At 37.1% G+C, this 13,905-nt stretch overlaps 2 protein-coding genes across 10 annotated transcripts in view; one reads left to right on the top strand and one right to left on the bottom strand.

Moving 5' to 3' along the window:
* DLG2 (discs large MAGUK scaffold protein 2) overlaps nucleotides 1-13,905 on the top strand; it is a 2,230,265-nt gene that overhangs the window by 1,760 nt on the left and 2,214,600 nt on the right. The gene's annotated exons all lie outside the window — the stretch shown is intronic.
* TMEM126A (transmembrane protein 126A) overlaps nucleotides 1-13,905 on the bottom strand; it is a 1,099,470-nt gene that overhangs the window by 30,214 nt on the left and 1,055,351 nt on the right. The gene's annotated exons all lie outside the window — the stretch shown is intronic.

Below are 13,905 nucleotides of genomic sequence, written 5' to 3'. Positions count from 1 at the left end.
TGGGCTATGAGGTTGCTATATAATATTTCTGCCTTTTGTTGGTTCTGGTACTTGTAATTTAAACTATATTCCATTTGAGAGTAAAATTTTGCTTCAGTTTGGGGGAAATTTTTATTGTAATATAGTTTCAGTGGTACATAATTCAGTAATATCTTGCTAAAGTAAAAGGAAGTAAGACTATAGTATTTATTGATAGATATTTACGATTTCATACATCAGGTTGTTTATATCACCATTGGTAATAAGAATAGATTCAGTACCGCAGATTTGGAATCTTCTCTAGCTTGTTTTCTTAGCTTGTTAAAGGTTGCTTTTAAGCGGTCTTTAAAAAAACTTGTACAGTGGAGCTCTTCCTCATGGGTTTAATATTTATCAAGCTAATTACAGAGTTGTGAAAGGTAGCAAAGTAATTTCATTTGCACTGAACAAAATTATAGCTTTATAATTTATCTTTTGGTTAAAAATAATTTTTTATTTGGATTTATTCTAGTGTAAATCTTCACTTTTGTGATAAAGCATAACTTTCATGACTATTGTGCTTTTCCAGATATATGCATTATCCAATAACATGATTGTCAAGTTCCCCATATGGGTCAAACTCCTGTTTTTTTCTCCCTCCTCAACAACTTTTATTATTGGAATTGATCAAGATCTAGTGAATTACTGAAGCATAGTTGATTATAATCCGAACTTGGGGATTCAGTTTAGCTTAGATGCAGCCCAGGTTAACATTGTTCCAAAGGATCTTAGTTTGGGATTGTTTTTGTTTTGTTTTGTTTTGTTTTGACATGATATGGCAGGTGAGATCAGCTGTAAAGAGTTTCTCAAGAGTTTTGAATCAAAATTTATATGACATCCTTGAACTCTGCTATACTGGACTAAGGTAGATCCAAATGTTGTCCAGTTACGTGAGTTGCTACAGTCTGAAACTAAAGCTCTGGGTGAATTGCAGGTTAAAGTGGAACTTATCTCTGCATGGTGTTTAATTCTTCTACCTGTGGATTTGTTAGGGATGTTGAGGAAAATTATAATCACTGAGATGCCTTATCCAAGCTGATATTTACCTAGAACTGTGATTTCTGCACACTGGGATTTAAGATTGAGATTGTTTCCTCCCCCTGCTGTTTCTAATAATACCACTGACAGAAGTAAACTCTCTATGAGATTTTGGAGCCACACCTGTCCAGACCAGACACAATTGGTTTATCGAGAACAAGAATGGTTTTGGGAGTGTAGCCAATAAACGATATGGCTCTTTGACATATTTAAGTTGATGTGTGTTTTTATTCTTTCTACCATTTCTCTAGACAGTTTCTTTTGGATTACCTTATTTTGAACTAATAATGGAATTAAACACATATGTGTGTGTGTGTGTGTGTGTGTGAGAGAGAGAGAGAGAGGAAAAGAGTGAGAGGGAGACAGAATGGGAAGAGGGAGAGAGAGAGAAAGAGATAAACGGTATATAGGAAGGAGGAGGAGGAAGCTCAGTTGATATTCTAGATATAACTTAACTAAGCAGGTTTAGTTAGAAAGTTTAGGACTTAATGTTTCTAAACCCCATAAACTGAGTTTCTTAAAAGTTCTTCCCTTTAAAAAACTGTTACAGAAATTGCTGATACATTGCTGAAATTATAATACTTTAGAAGTATTCCTCTCCTCCTTTGCCTACTTCTTTCTCTCTTCCTTTGCCTCCCTTCTTCCCTTTCTTCTTTCCTTCTTCGATAAATTGACTGATGGATTGAATTTTTAAAGGAATCAACAAGTTCTAATTAGAAAAACAAATGTATATTTCTATGATACCAAAGTATATGTTATATAGTTTTCCTTATAAACTGATCTAGAGAAACAATGTATCTTGCTTTTAATCTCTTAAAACTGTTAGTATTATGATACATATTCTTGAATATTGTAGACAACTAGCCAAACAAGTTATAATGTGTGTGTTATATTTTTCATTGGCTATGCTTACTATCTCTACTGTTTACCTAATATAAGAACAGTATTTTTAAGTTTAACCTAGATTTATTCTGCAGGGATCACTGTCCTCTGTCACCTTGAGTCTTTTTCTCTCTTCATTGTTTCATGTGGTAGACATGATGAAAGAGCTAGACTTAATGTGATTCTAAACAATAACTATCCCCACTGAGCTAAGTGTTTATTCATTGTTGAACATATTCTCATTAAAGTGTGAAATTTTCATAAGATGGATTTTCATTTGGTATTTATTAAGTATATTGTTGTCAAAGAGAGAGGAGATTCTTTTATTGATACCATGCAACCATGGTGGGAATTGGGAATGGGTGTGACATCTCACTAAGCCCATTTCTAGGTGCCATTCTGGACTGCTCTTGGATAAACTGAAACTGCTGTTCCTCAAACCCCATGTTAACTGCTCTTTTGCTTTATGACATTACTTTCTACTTCTCTCACTCTAGTCTCTTCGCATTTTTACAGATCTCAGTTTTATCAACAGAAGGCTCTTCTGTTTCCCTGTTGGATATTTTTTTTTTCCTTAACAGTTGCTTTTCATTCAAGATTCTCTTATCTATAGTAGTAACTGGATTTGCTCCCAGGTGAGCCCTTGGGACAATCTTGAACATATTTTAATTTGTGAAAATTTAGGACCAATTCAGGATAAGTTGTATTAGTATTCTCTGATATGATGCAAGACCATAGTGTGTTATAAGGGTCTGTTTTAACAAGTCTTCTTGAATTGATCTGATATGATTTCCTACTGGGTTAATGTAAGAAATAAAAGTTAATGATAGTTATGTCATTTCTTGTGTTTTACAGCAGAAAGTTGCTGTTTTAAGGATAAAAATGTGCTTTAACAGAATTTTCTAGTACAATGCAGCTTCCTTTTTGAATAGCTTTTTGTTCTCATTGTCATTAAATATGTGGAAAAAATCAATGCCTTTATTACTTTAAGATAGATGTTCATTTCATTTCGGTGTTTTAAAAAATTGTCCTGTTACTGGGCGCAGTGGCTCACGCCTGTAATCCCAGCACTTTGGGAGGCCCAGGTGGGCGGATCATGAGATCAGGAGTTCAAGACCAGCCTGGCCATCATGGTGAAACCCCATCTCTACTAAAAATACAAAAATTAGCCAGTATGGTGGTGTGTGCCTGTAATCCCAGCTACTTGGGAGGTGAGGCAGGAGAATCGCTTGAACCCAGAAGGCGGAAGTTGCAGTGATCCAAGACTGTGCCACTGTACTCCAGCCTGGCAACAGAGCGACACTCTGTCTCAAAAAAAAAAAAAAAAAAAAAAAAAAAAAAAGTCCTATTGTCTTTTGAGCTTCCTTTAAACTAGTATAGAAGTTTGTCTGATATTATTTATTTATATGACCCTTTATTTCCTTTGAATTCTTTTTTTTGCAATGGTTCTCAGTGATATAATGGAGTATATATATAAACATATTTTTTATCACGTACTGAAAGCTAAGTCCTATCTTCTTATATGTGTATGTTTTGACATTATAGCTTTCAAAGGAAGCTGAAGAATGTTGTGTAATTGGAATCTTTTTTTTTTTTTTTTTTTTTGGAGACAGAGTCTTGCTCTGTAGCCCAGGTGGGAGTGCAGTGGTGTGATCTTGTCTCACTGGAACCTCCGCCTCCGGGGTTCAAGCAATTCTTCTGACTCAGCCTGCTGAGTAGCTGGGATTACAGGCATGTGCCACCATACCTGGCTAATTTTTGTATTTTTGGTAGAAATGGGGTTTCACCATGTTGGCCAGGTCAAACTCCTGACCTCGTTATCCGCCCACCTCGGCCTCCAAAGTGCTAAGATTACAGGCATGAGCCACCGTGCCTGGCCTCAGACTCTTAAGACATGATATTGCCATATATCTCATAGGCACCCTTGAAACTGAGATTACTGTTTCCTGGACTCACAGTTCTTTAATGATCTCTTTGCTTTTGGTTGGCTGTATACTTCATAAATATGTCATTTCTGTTTGTTTTTTTTTTTTTTCCCTCTGGGGAAGAGGACCTTATGACTCTCCTATTTATTTTTTCCCTATTCAAAGTTTTTCTCTTTCGTTGTTTCCTGCACGTTATGGCTTAACTTCTGGTTTTATAGTATCTTACTAATTTACATTTGCTTTTCATTATCTGGGTATACTTTCTTTTCATCTCTAGTTTTTCTTAAGTTCTTAAAATATTTTTTTTTTCAGAGGCAATAAGGGGGGAAATATGTATAGGTATATCTCAGAGATATTGCGGGTTAGGTTCCAGACCCCTGAAATAAGGCATGTTATCACAATGAAGCAAGCTACTCAAATATTCTGGTTTCCCGATGCATATATGCAATATATTGTATAGTACGGTATATATGCACTGGGAAACCAAAATGTTTGTTGTATACAGTACAGTATATACTATACTATAGTCCATTAGGTTCATAATAGTGTTATGTCTAAAAACAATGTACATACTTTAATTAAAAATATTTTATTGCTAATAAATGCTAATGATCCACTGAGCCTTTAGCGAGTAGGAATCTTTTTGCTGGTGGAAGATCTTGCTTCAGTGTTGATGGCTGTTGACTGATCAGGGTGATGATTGCTGAAGGTTGGGATGTCTAAGGCAATTTCTTAAAATAGGACAACAGTGAAGTTTGCCACATCAATTGACTCTTTATTTTATGAGAGATTTCTCTGTAGCATGAGATGCTGTTTGACAGCATTTTACCCACAGTAGAAATTCTTTCATAATTGGAATCAGTTTTCTCAAACCCTGCTGCTGCTCTTTCAACTAAGTGTATGTAATATTCTAAACCCTTTGTTGTTATTTCAAACAATGTTCACAACATCTTCACTGGAAGTAGATTTCGTCTCAAGAAACTACTTTCTTTGCTTATCCGTAAGAACTCCTCATTCATTCAAGTTTTATCATGAGATTGCAGCAATTCAGTCACATCTTCAGGCACATCTTCTAATTCTAGATCTCTTGCTATTTCCATTGCATATGAAGTGACTTCTTCCACTGAAGACTTGAATCCCTCAAAGTCATCCATGAAAGTTGGAATGAATGTCTTCCAAACTCCCATTAATGTTGATATTTTGACCTCCTCCTGTGAATCAAGAATGTTGTTAATGGCATATAGAATGATGAATTCTTTCCAGGAGGTTTTCAATTTACTTTGTCCAGATCTATCAGAGAATCACTGTGGCAGATATAGTCTTACAAAATGTATTTTTTAAATAATAAGGCTTGAAAGTTGAAGTTACTCCTTGATCCGTGGCATGCAGAATGAATGTAGTATCAGCAGGCATGAAAACAACTTTAATCTCCTTGTATATCTTCATTGGAGCTCTTGGGTGACTAGGTGAGTTGTCAATGAGTAGTAGTTTTCAACAGTGGGCCTAAAATATACAGTAAACCATGCTGTAAACAGGTGCTGTCACCCAGGCTTTTGTTGATCTACTTTTAGAGCATAGACTGAATAGATTTAGCATAATTCTTAAAGACCCTAGAATTTTTGGAAGGGTAAATGAGCATTGGCTTCAACTTAAAGTCACCAGCTGTGATTTGTGATTTGTGGTGCCCCAAAACAATTACAATGAACATTGAAGATCACTGATCACAGATCACTGTAGCAAAAGACTAATGAAAAAGTTTGAAGTATTGTGAGAATTACCAAAATGTGACACAGAGACATGAAGTGAATACATCCTATGGAAAATTGCCAGTGATACACTTGCTTGACACAGGGTTGTCACAAACTTAATTTGTGAAAAACATGTTATCTGCAAAGTGCAATAAAGCAAAGTGCAATAAAATGAACTATGCCTGTACCTGACTTCATTGAATGGCCTTGTGTGGCTATTTATTCCTTTTGCATACATTTTACCAAATTTGTATTTCAATTTTCATGTTTGCCATACCAGTAATATATGGAGAGTTTTTTTTTCTTTTCTTTTCTTTTTTTTTTTCCTTTTTGAGACGGAATCTTGCTCTGTTGCCCAGGCTAGAGTGCAGTGGCACAATCTCGGTTCACTGCAACCTCCACCTCCTGGGTTCAAGCGATTCTCCTGCCTCAGCCTCTCCAGTAGCTGGGATTACAGATGCCTGCCACCACGCATCACTAATTTTTTTATTTTTAGAAGAGAGGGGATTTCACCATGTTGGGCAGGTTGGTCTCAAACTCCTGACCTCAGGTGATCCATCTGCCTCCGCCTCCGAAAGTGCTGGGATTATAGGCATGAGCCACTGCACATGGCTATAGATGTTTTTTCTATTTTCCAAAACTTCAAGTTTTTTTTTTTTTTAAATCTCTTCACAGCCATAAAACTCAAAAGAATTAAGCACTGAATCATCCTAGAGAGGGATGGGGAAACACAGTTTTCAAACTTTTGCATTTTCTTTAAGTCAAAGTAAAATAGATAATTTACTAAAGTTTTTTTTTTTTAAATTTAAAATTCCCCAATTAAAAAAATTATCTGGGCTTGTTGGCATGTGCCTATAGTCCCAACTACTTGGGAGGCTGAGACTCGAGGATTGCTTGAGCCCAGGAGTTTGAGGCTGCAGTGAGCTATGATTGTGCCACTGCACTCCAGCCTGGGATAAGTATCCCATATCTTTTTTATTTTAAAAGAAATTCCCTGTAGGGACCATTTTGACCTTGGATGAGCTATAGACTCTTGATATTGTAAAAAATTAATCCAGGAGTTGTAAATGGAATGAATTCTGAAATGATAAATAGAAGAATTTTTTTTTTGTGTTTAACTACTAATTAGAAGTATGCTATGAAGCAACAAATAGAGATAAAATGATCTGTTAATTGATTTTATTTTACATATCTGTTGGGAGAGTGCAAATCATATGCCAATGACTTGATACTAGAAAATGTGTGAACTTCTAGGTTTTTGGAAATCTGCTCAAGTGTTTTTAGTTGTGATAGAATATTTGGTTTCTCCCTTAGGTCTATTATTGGTTACTTTTTTGGGTAGAAGAATCTAGTCTGTGAGATATGCACAAAACATTGGATTTTACTTATTTATTTATTTTTAAAACTTCAACTTTTTCTTAGATTTAGTGGGTACATGTGCAGATTTGTTACATGAGTATATTGTGTGATGCTGAGGTTTTGGATACGAATGATTCTGTCACCTAGGTATCCAGCATAGTACTCAATAGGTGGTTTTTTAGCACTTGCCCCACTAGTCCCTTGTGTAGTATCTATTGTTCCTGTCTTTATGTCTATGTGTACCCAATTCTTAGCTCCCACTTATAAGAACATGCGGTATTTTGTTTTCTGTTTCTGTGTTAATTTGCCTGGGATTAACATTGGGTTTTTAAAACGTTGGAGTAAGGCATTCTGTTCATTCATACCTTTGTCAATAAATAAATTTCTCACTGTTCTACAAAATATATTTACTGAACTATATGAATACTATATTTTCTTAAATACATATTCTCTTTATATGCTTATTTCTTAATACTTACTATGTTACCATGTCAGTGATTATAAAATATTTTTTAGTCTAAAGGAGAGATTTTTTTTAATTGGGGGAAGGGGATATGTTCCCCGGCTACAATTCTTGCCCAGAAATTTATGGCAGTTAAGCCACAAGCATTTCTATATCCTCAATGTAGGATGCTTTGTCAGCAAAGGATCATGAGTTTTATCTAGTCTCTTCTGTCCAGTTAGTCATTCTGAATTCTAACTAATAAGCTTTCTGCGTGGGTTCAATTTTAATAAGTTTTCAAAGCTATTTCAAGAATTATGGCCAAATCACCTTTATTATGAAACAATTCTCCTGACCTCATTTATTTTAGGATTTAAGATCAAGAGGAATGGTATAGTATAAGGTAGAAAATCCTGTGAAAATGAATTATTAAATTTAAACTTTCAAAGATTATGGGTAAGAATTTTGTAACCCATTTCTTCTGATGACACCATTTTGCTAGCCACTGAGGCCCTAATTTAGGATACAATTTTGTAACTTCTATCAGGAGCCTATCATTTTGGAGAACTGTGACATCTTTATCATTAAAAGCATGGTAATACGTGGAATAAACCTGTTAAGTTCTGTTCTATTTAAACATCTCATAGGTAATAAGCTAAAATTCTTTTAAAAGGTAAACTTGTGTATATATGGTGTAAACTGGTGTATATATTTAAGGCAATGACTCTACTTTCATTTATTTATTCAGTCATTTATCCATTCAACAAAGGTGTATTATGAGTGCCTGCTATGTGCCAGGCACTGTGCCAGATGCATGTTTGAAGGAGCAAATGATTTTCAGTCTCTGCCTTTATGAATCTTAAAATGTATTAGGAAGACAGATGTGAAAACAGGCAATTTCAATGCTATGTGGTGAGGTTAACACTCTGTGTCAAGAAAGCAGATAAGGAACACTTAATGCCACTAGGGAAGATGTAATATTTAAGATGAGATACAGAAGATGAATAGAAGTTTACCAGACATTGTGGGAAATGGCAAGAGGCTGTTTCAGATCATTATTTATTTTTCTTATTTTTTGGTCTTGAACTATATCATCACATCCTGTATTATCATCATCATCAATAGCAGTGATGTGGTGGAAAAAACCTAGAACAGTAGTCAGAAGATTTGTCTACTAAAAGAAGGGACAAGATCAGATAATCAGTGAGCTGGACTTGGTCTATAAATTTAGGTATGTCAGAAGTATCTATTTATTTTCTATAATTCACCTTTACTCTTAGTAACTGAGTAGCAGACAAAATAACTCTTATCCTTTTTGAAGTTTTCCCCACTTCCCTGGGGTTAAGGTGGGGTTTTACCTGGAATGGGAGTGTCCTCTGGTTGTTGATCATCTATATAAAACAGCTTACCTCTGACATATGAGTTGTTGTGTCTAGATAGCTCTTTCTGGTCTGGTCTGACAGAGAGTTGATATGTCCGAGTCATGGACTTTTACTTTTTTCTAGAATGTCTGTGTTTCTGTTTGCCTAGATGCATTACAATGCCATTCCTCTTGGGTCTTGCTGCCTTCCAAGCAATGTTGCCAGTAAGTAGAGCCTAGATCCCTGATGCCTTGAGATCCAAAGACTTTTCTCTGTTTTCTTCACCTGGGACAATTTCTTTCTACACTGTGAAGGGGCTAGGAGAAGTCCCTTTCTCTGCCTGTACCTGAGAGTCTCTTTTTCATCTCTGACAAACTCTTCTTTTATTCTGAGGGCTTAGGTTTTTGGAAAGCAAAACTGGAATTATTTAAAAATTCCTTCTGGTTTTTGTCCTGGCATATACTGCCCCTGAGGCAGTAAAGTAGGGAACCAGTTATCTGCTGGAATGAGAAAAAAGGAAATGGGAAAATTTAGGCAGAAAAAAGTTTTAATATCTCAAAGTACCAATCTCCTGCATGTAAAATAGAGTTTACTTGCCTTGTGATGATGCCGCCAGAAGACCCTGTGAAAATCATGTAATTCTTCTGAACTTGTTTTCTTTTTAAAAAGGGATTTAATGCTTTTTTCCTCTTACTATATGCTGTTTCTTTTTCTCATCAAATATAATATATATGAACTTCACTTCTAGAAAGCTAGTTAGTGATGGAATTAGGACCAGAAGCTTGTCTGATGCTTTCCTTTTTACTGTATGAGTGTGGTAGTCTTTGAACAAGTGATTGGCATCATAGTACAGTAGAGGAGAACCCAGGATTGGAATCTAGCTTTTACCATCAGTTGGCTACATTAAGAAAATCAACAGATAGAGCTTCAAATTTTTCCTGTTAAAACTTAAGTGTACAATAATATCTCTTAGGATTATTGTAAGGATCAAATCAAGTTACCTAGACCATATAAAAATTATTTTGTAGATAAGAAACTGCTGTACAAATGCTTATCATCTGAATGCATTTTTAAGGGGGGTGTGTGGGTTCAAGGAGGAGAAATGTCAAGAGTCTCCTTCCATCAGTGGTTTGGGTTCAGCTTCCTGGTCATCTTCTAGAACAAGCCTGCCCAGATATAGCAATGATGCATTTGATCACAGATAGGAGATGCCATGCGTGTATGTGTTTTTTTTTTTTTAAATAAAAACAGGTTATAACATTTCTTATTAATATTAATTCTCCTCCAAAGATGCTAAAGTAATTTGTAAATCATCTAATATATACAAAATGATTGCAGTCTTCAGGTCTGCTTTAAGTCTGGCCATACATATTCTCCACTATTTAAATTCCGATTTTTATTTATTTATTTATTTTTCGAGATAAATAATACTGGAATGATTCATAATTCAGTATTCAGCTGAAGATGCAATTCGTTATCTTTTTTTTTTTTTTGACATGGAGTCTCACTCTGTTGCCCAGGCTGGAGATCAGTGGTGTGATCTCAGCTCACTGCAACCTCTGCCTTCTCGGTTCAAGTGATTCTCCTGCCTCAGCCTCCTGTGTAGCTGGGATTACAGGCACCCGTCACCGTGCCCAGCTCATTTTTGTATTTTTAGTAGAGATGGAATTTCGCCATGTTGCCCAGGCTGGTCTCGAACTCCTGAGCTCAAAGTGATCCATCTGCCTTGGCCTCTCAAAGTGCTGGGATTACAAGCGTGAGCTACATGCCCGGCCAATTTGTTATTTTCTTACTTTCTATTTATTGCTGTTTAGCCTTGCGTGTTTTCTATCCTTCCTTTTTACCAAGTTTATAGAAAATTTGAAAGCATGGCTTGTCTGAAAGGAGAGAGATAAATTTACCATTTTATACTATTAATAATATCTTCTTGTTTCAACAGGGAAAATAACCTGATCAACAGGTGTTTGTTGAAGTATATTCAAACTTTTTTTTTTTTTAGGGAGGGTAAAGTATAATTGCAGAGAATAATTATAGAAGAAAGAAGCATTGTGAGCCTTTCCTAGTAAATCAAGTTTCAATATGGCATAATGCTTTGTATGGGCTTTGGTGGCAGATAGATCAGCATTTGCATCGTGGTTCCAGCACTTACTGTTATGTAGCCTTGGGCAAATGTACTCTATTTCCCTCAGTCTAAAATTTCCCCATTTGTGAAAATGTATATAGTAGTATTTCTTAGGATTCTTTTGAAAATTAAATAAGGTGATCGATGCAGAATACCTAACATTGTTCCACAAATGCTAGCTAATATTACTACTAATAAAATGACACCTTTGTGGTATCATCTTGAACTATGCATTTGTTTTATTTATTTATTTATTTGTTTTATTTATTTGGAGACGGAGTTGCGCTCTTGTTGCCCAGGTTGGAGTGGAATGGCACCATTTTGGCTCCCTGCAACCTCTGCCTCCCAGGTTCAAGCTGTTCTTCTGCCTCAGCCTCCTGAGTAGCTGGGATTACAGGCATGTGCCACCATGCTTGGCTAATTTCGTATTTTTAGTAGAAACGGGGTTTCTCCATGTTGGTTAGGCTGGTCTCAAACTCCTGACCTCAGGTGATCTGCCCGCCTTCGCCTCCCAAAGTGCTGGGATTACAGGCATGAGCCACCACACCCGGCCAAACTATACATTTTAATGTTAAATTAAAAAAAAACAACCTGATTCAAGACTAACTTTTCTATTGCTATTCATTACTTTATTACTTTCTCATGAGTATCCTTGATTTGTAAAAAAGCAATAACATCAACCATAAGAATTAAGCATATGTGAATACTTCTTAGTAAAATACTTTTGTGCCCAGAATTGGTGGATTCTTTGTCTCGCTGACTTCAAGAGTGAAGCCACGGACACTTGCAATGAGTGTTACAGTTCTTAAAGATGGTGTGTCAGGAGTTTGTTCCTTCTGATGTTTGGACGTGTCCAGAGTTTATTCCTTCTGGTGGCTTTGTGGTCTCACTGACTTCAGGAGTAAAGCTGCAGACCTTCGTGGTGAGTGTTACAGCTCTCAAAGGTTGCGCATCCAGAGTTGTTTGTTCCTCCTGGTGGGTTCGTGGTCTCGCTGATTTCAGGAGTGAAGCTGCAGACCTTCGTGGTGAGTGTTATAGCTCATAAAGGCAGCATGGACCCAAGGAGTGAGCAGCAACAAGATTTATTGCGAAGAGCAAAAGAACAAAGCTTCCACAGTGTGGAAGGGGACCCGAGTGGGTTGCCGCTGCTGACTTGGGCAGCCTGCTTTTATTCCCTTATTTGGCCCCACCCACATCCTGCTGATTGGTTCATTTTATAGAGAGCTGCTTGGTCCATTTTACAGAGTGCCGATTGGTTCATTTTACAGAGTGCTGATTGGTCTGTTTTTACTGAATGCTGATTGGTGCATTTACAAACTTTTAGCTAGACGCAGAGCTCTGATTGGTGCATTTACAATCCTTTAGCTAGACAGAAAAGTTCTCCAAGTCCCCACCTGACCCAGAAGCCCAGCCAGCTTCACCTCTGAATCCCCCCTCTAAACAGGGGATCCCAACTGCTGTTGGGAATTTGGCTGATGACCGCTCTAGCTACTTCCTGCTGGATAGGGGTGAAGAAGGGGCCCTGCAGTTGTAGCATCCTCCAGAGGGGAACTCTAGGCCTGTGAAAGGGCCAGCAGGTCAGTCCAGGGGTCCTCTGCAGAAGTTGTTAGTTGAGCTTATTTGGGGTTCCATTTGTAAGACAATCTGTAGCTTGATGGCCTTGATTCTAGGGGAAACAAATTTGTAAAGCAGGTTAAAAATATAGGGCCCAAAGGCAAGTAACAGCAAGATGGCTGCCACAGGACCTAGAAAGGGGAGGGGCCATGTTGCCCAACTCCAGAGTTTGGTATAAGAGTTTGAAAGGCATTTTCTGATTTCAGAAGCCTTTTCCTAGAAATGCCAGATGGCATCTTGTACTATCCTTGACTGGTTAGTATAAAAACAACACTCTTCCCCTAAGAAGGTGCAGAGTCCTCCTTTCTCAGCAGTGAGGAGGTCTAGGCCTCGGTGGTTTTGGAGAGTCACTGCTGCCAAAGAGTCTATTTGGGATTGTAGTTACTATCCTTACTGGATAGATTTTATTTCTTGCAAACTGTCTGAGAAATCCTTTGAGAGTGTGTGGTAGTAGGATAATGAAGTATATAAACCTGCTCTTCCAGTTTCTGTAGCAGTAGCCAGTCCTAACCCTATAAGTAGGGGTATTAGTTGTATGGCTCTGCGCTGACAGACTTGAGGTTTGAGGGGTACTGATAAGGTCTGATTTCCATAAGATTAGAAGTTAGGATAATATGTGTTACACTGTTAACTTTTAGCAAACTTTACTTTTGTTGAAAACCTTGTAAGTTTGGGATTTCAATTATTCTTTGCTATTAGTAAGACCTGGTTCAGTCCATATTAACTTAAAGTTGGTATAGATGGGTCCTTCCTGATTCTGTAAGTACTTTAAAGTTTGGCTGATTGCAAACAGCTGGCACATTTGAGCAGCCCAAGTATTAGGCAATTTTCCTAATTCTACTTCTACAAGAGTTTCCTTACTGAATACCCATTGTGTCTTTTTTCCTTAATCACCTGGGAGGAATCATCTATTGTCCTGTCCTGCAGGGAGTTCCTCCTAGGTCTGGTCAGACCTTTGTATGGTTATTAGTTAAGATTTAGATCCCCCGTTAGGAAACCTGCTGGGTTAAGGATTTTTGATAGGAAGGCTATGGGTTGTCAGTGGTCTCAGTGCTTTCAGACTATGCCCTTGTTTACACTGACAGCAAGGTGGTACTGGAGTGTTACAGGGTTATAGAGAAGACCTTCAATTATCAATTATAAGTTTTAAATTTACCCTGACTTTTAAAGGAATAGGGTACACTGTTTTTTCTTTACTACTTTTCTCTTTCTCTTTATCTCTTTGACTCCTTTGTCTCTTCCTCTCTTTCCTTTTCTCCTTGACTTTCTGTCTCTTCCTCTCTGTCTCTCTCTTTGACTTCCTATCTTTCTCTTTATCTTTCTCTCTCTGTCTCTTCCTCTCTCTCTCTTTCTCTGCTGGTCTTTCCCTGCCTTTGCCAGCTGCTTATGCTGCTGT

This window comes from Macaca thibetana, chromosome 14 (assembly GCF_024542745.1).
Source record: "Macaca thibetana thibetana isolate TM-01 chromosome 14, ASM2454274v1, whole genome shotgun sequence".
NCBI lineage: Eukaryota > Metazoa > Chordata > Mammalia > Primates > Cercopithecidae > Macaca > Macaca thibetana.
This window is presented reverse-complemented; position numbering and strand designations above follow the sequence as displayed.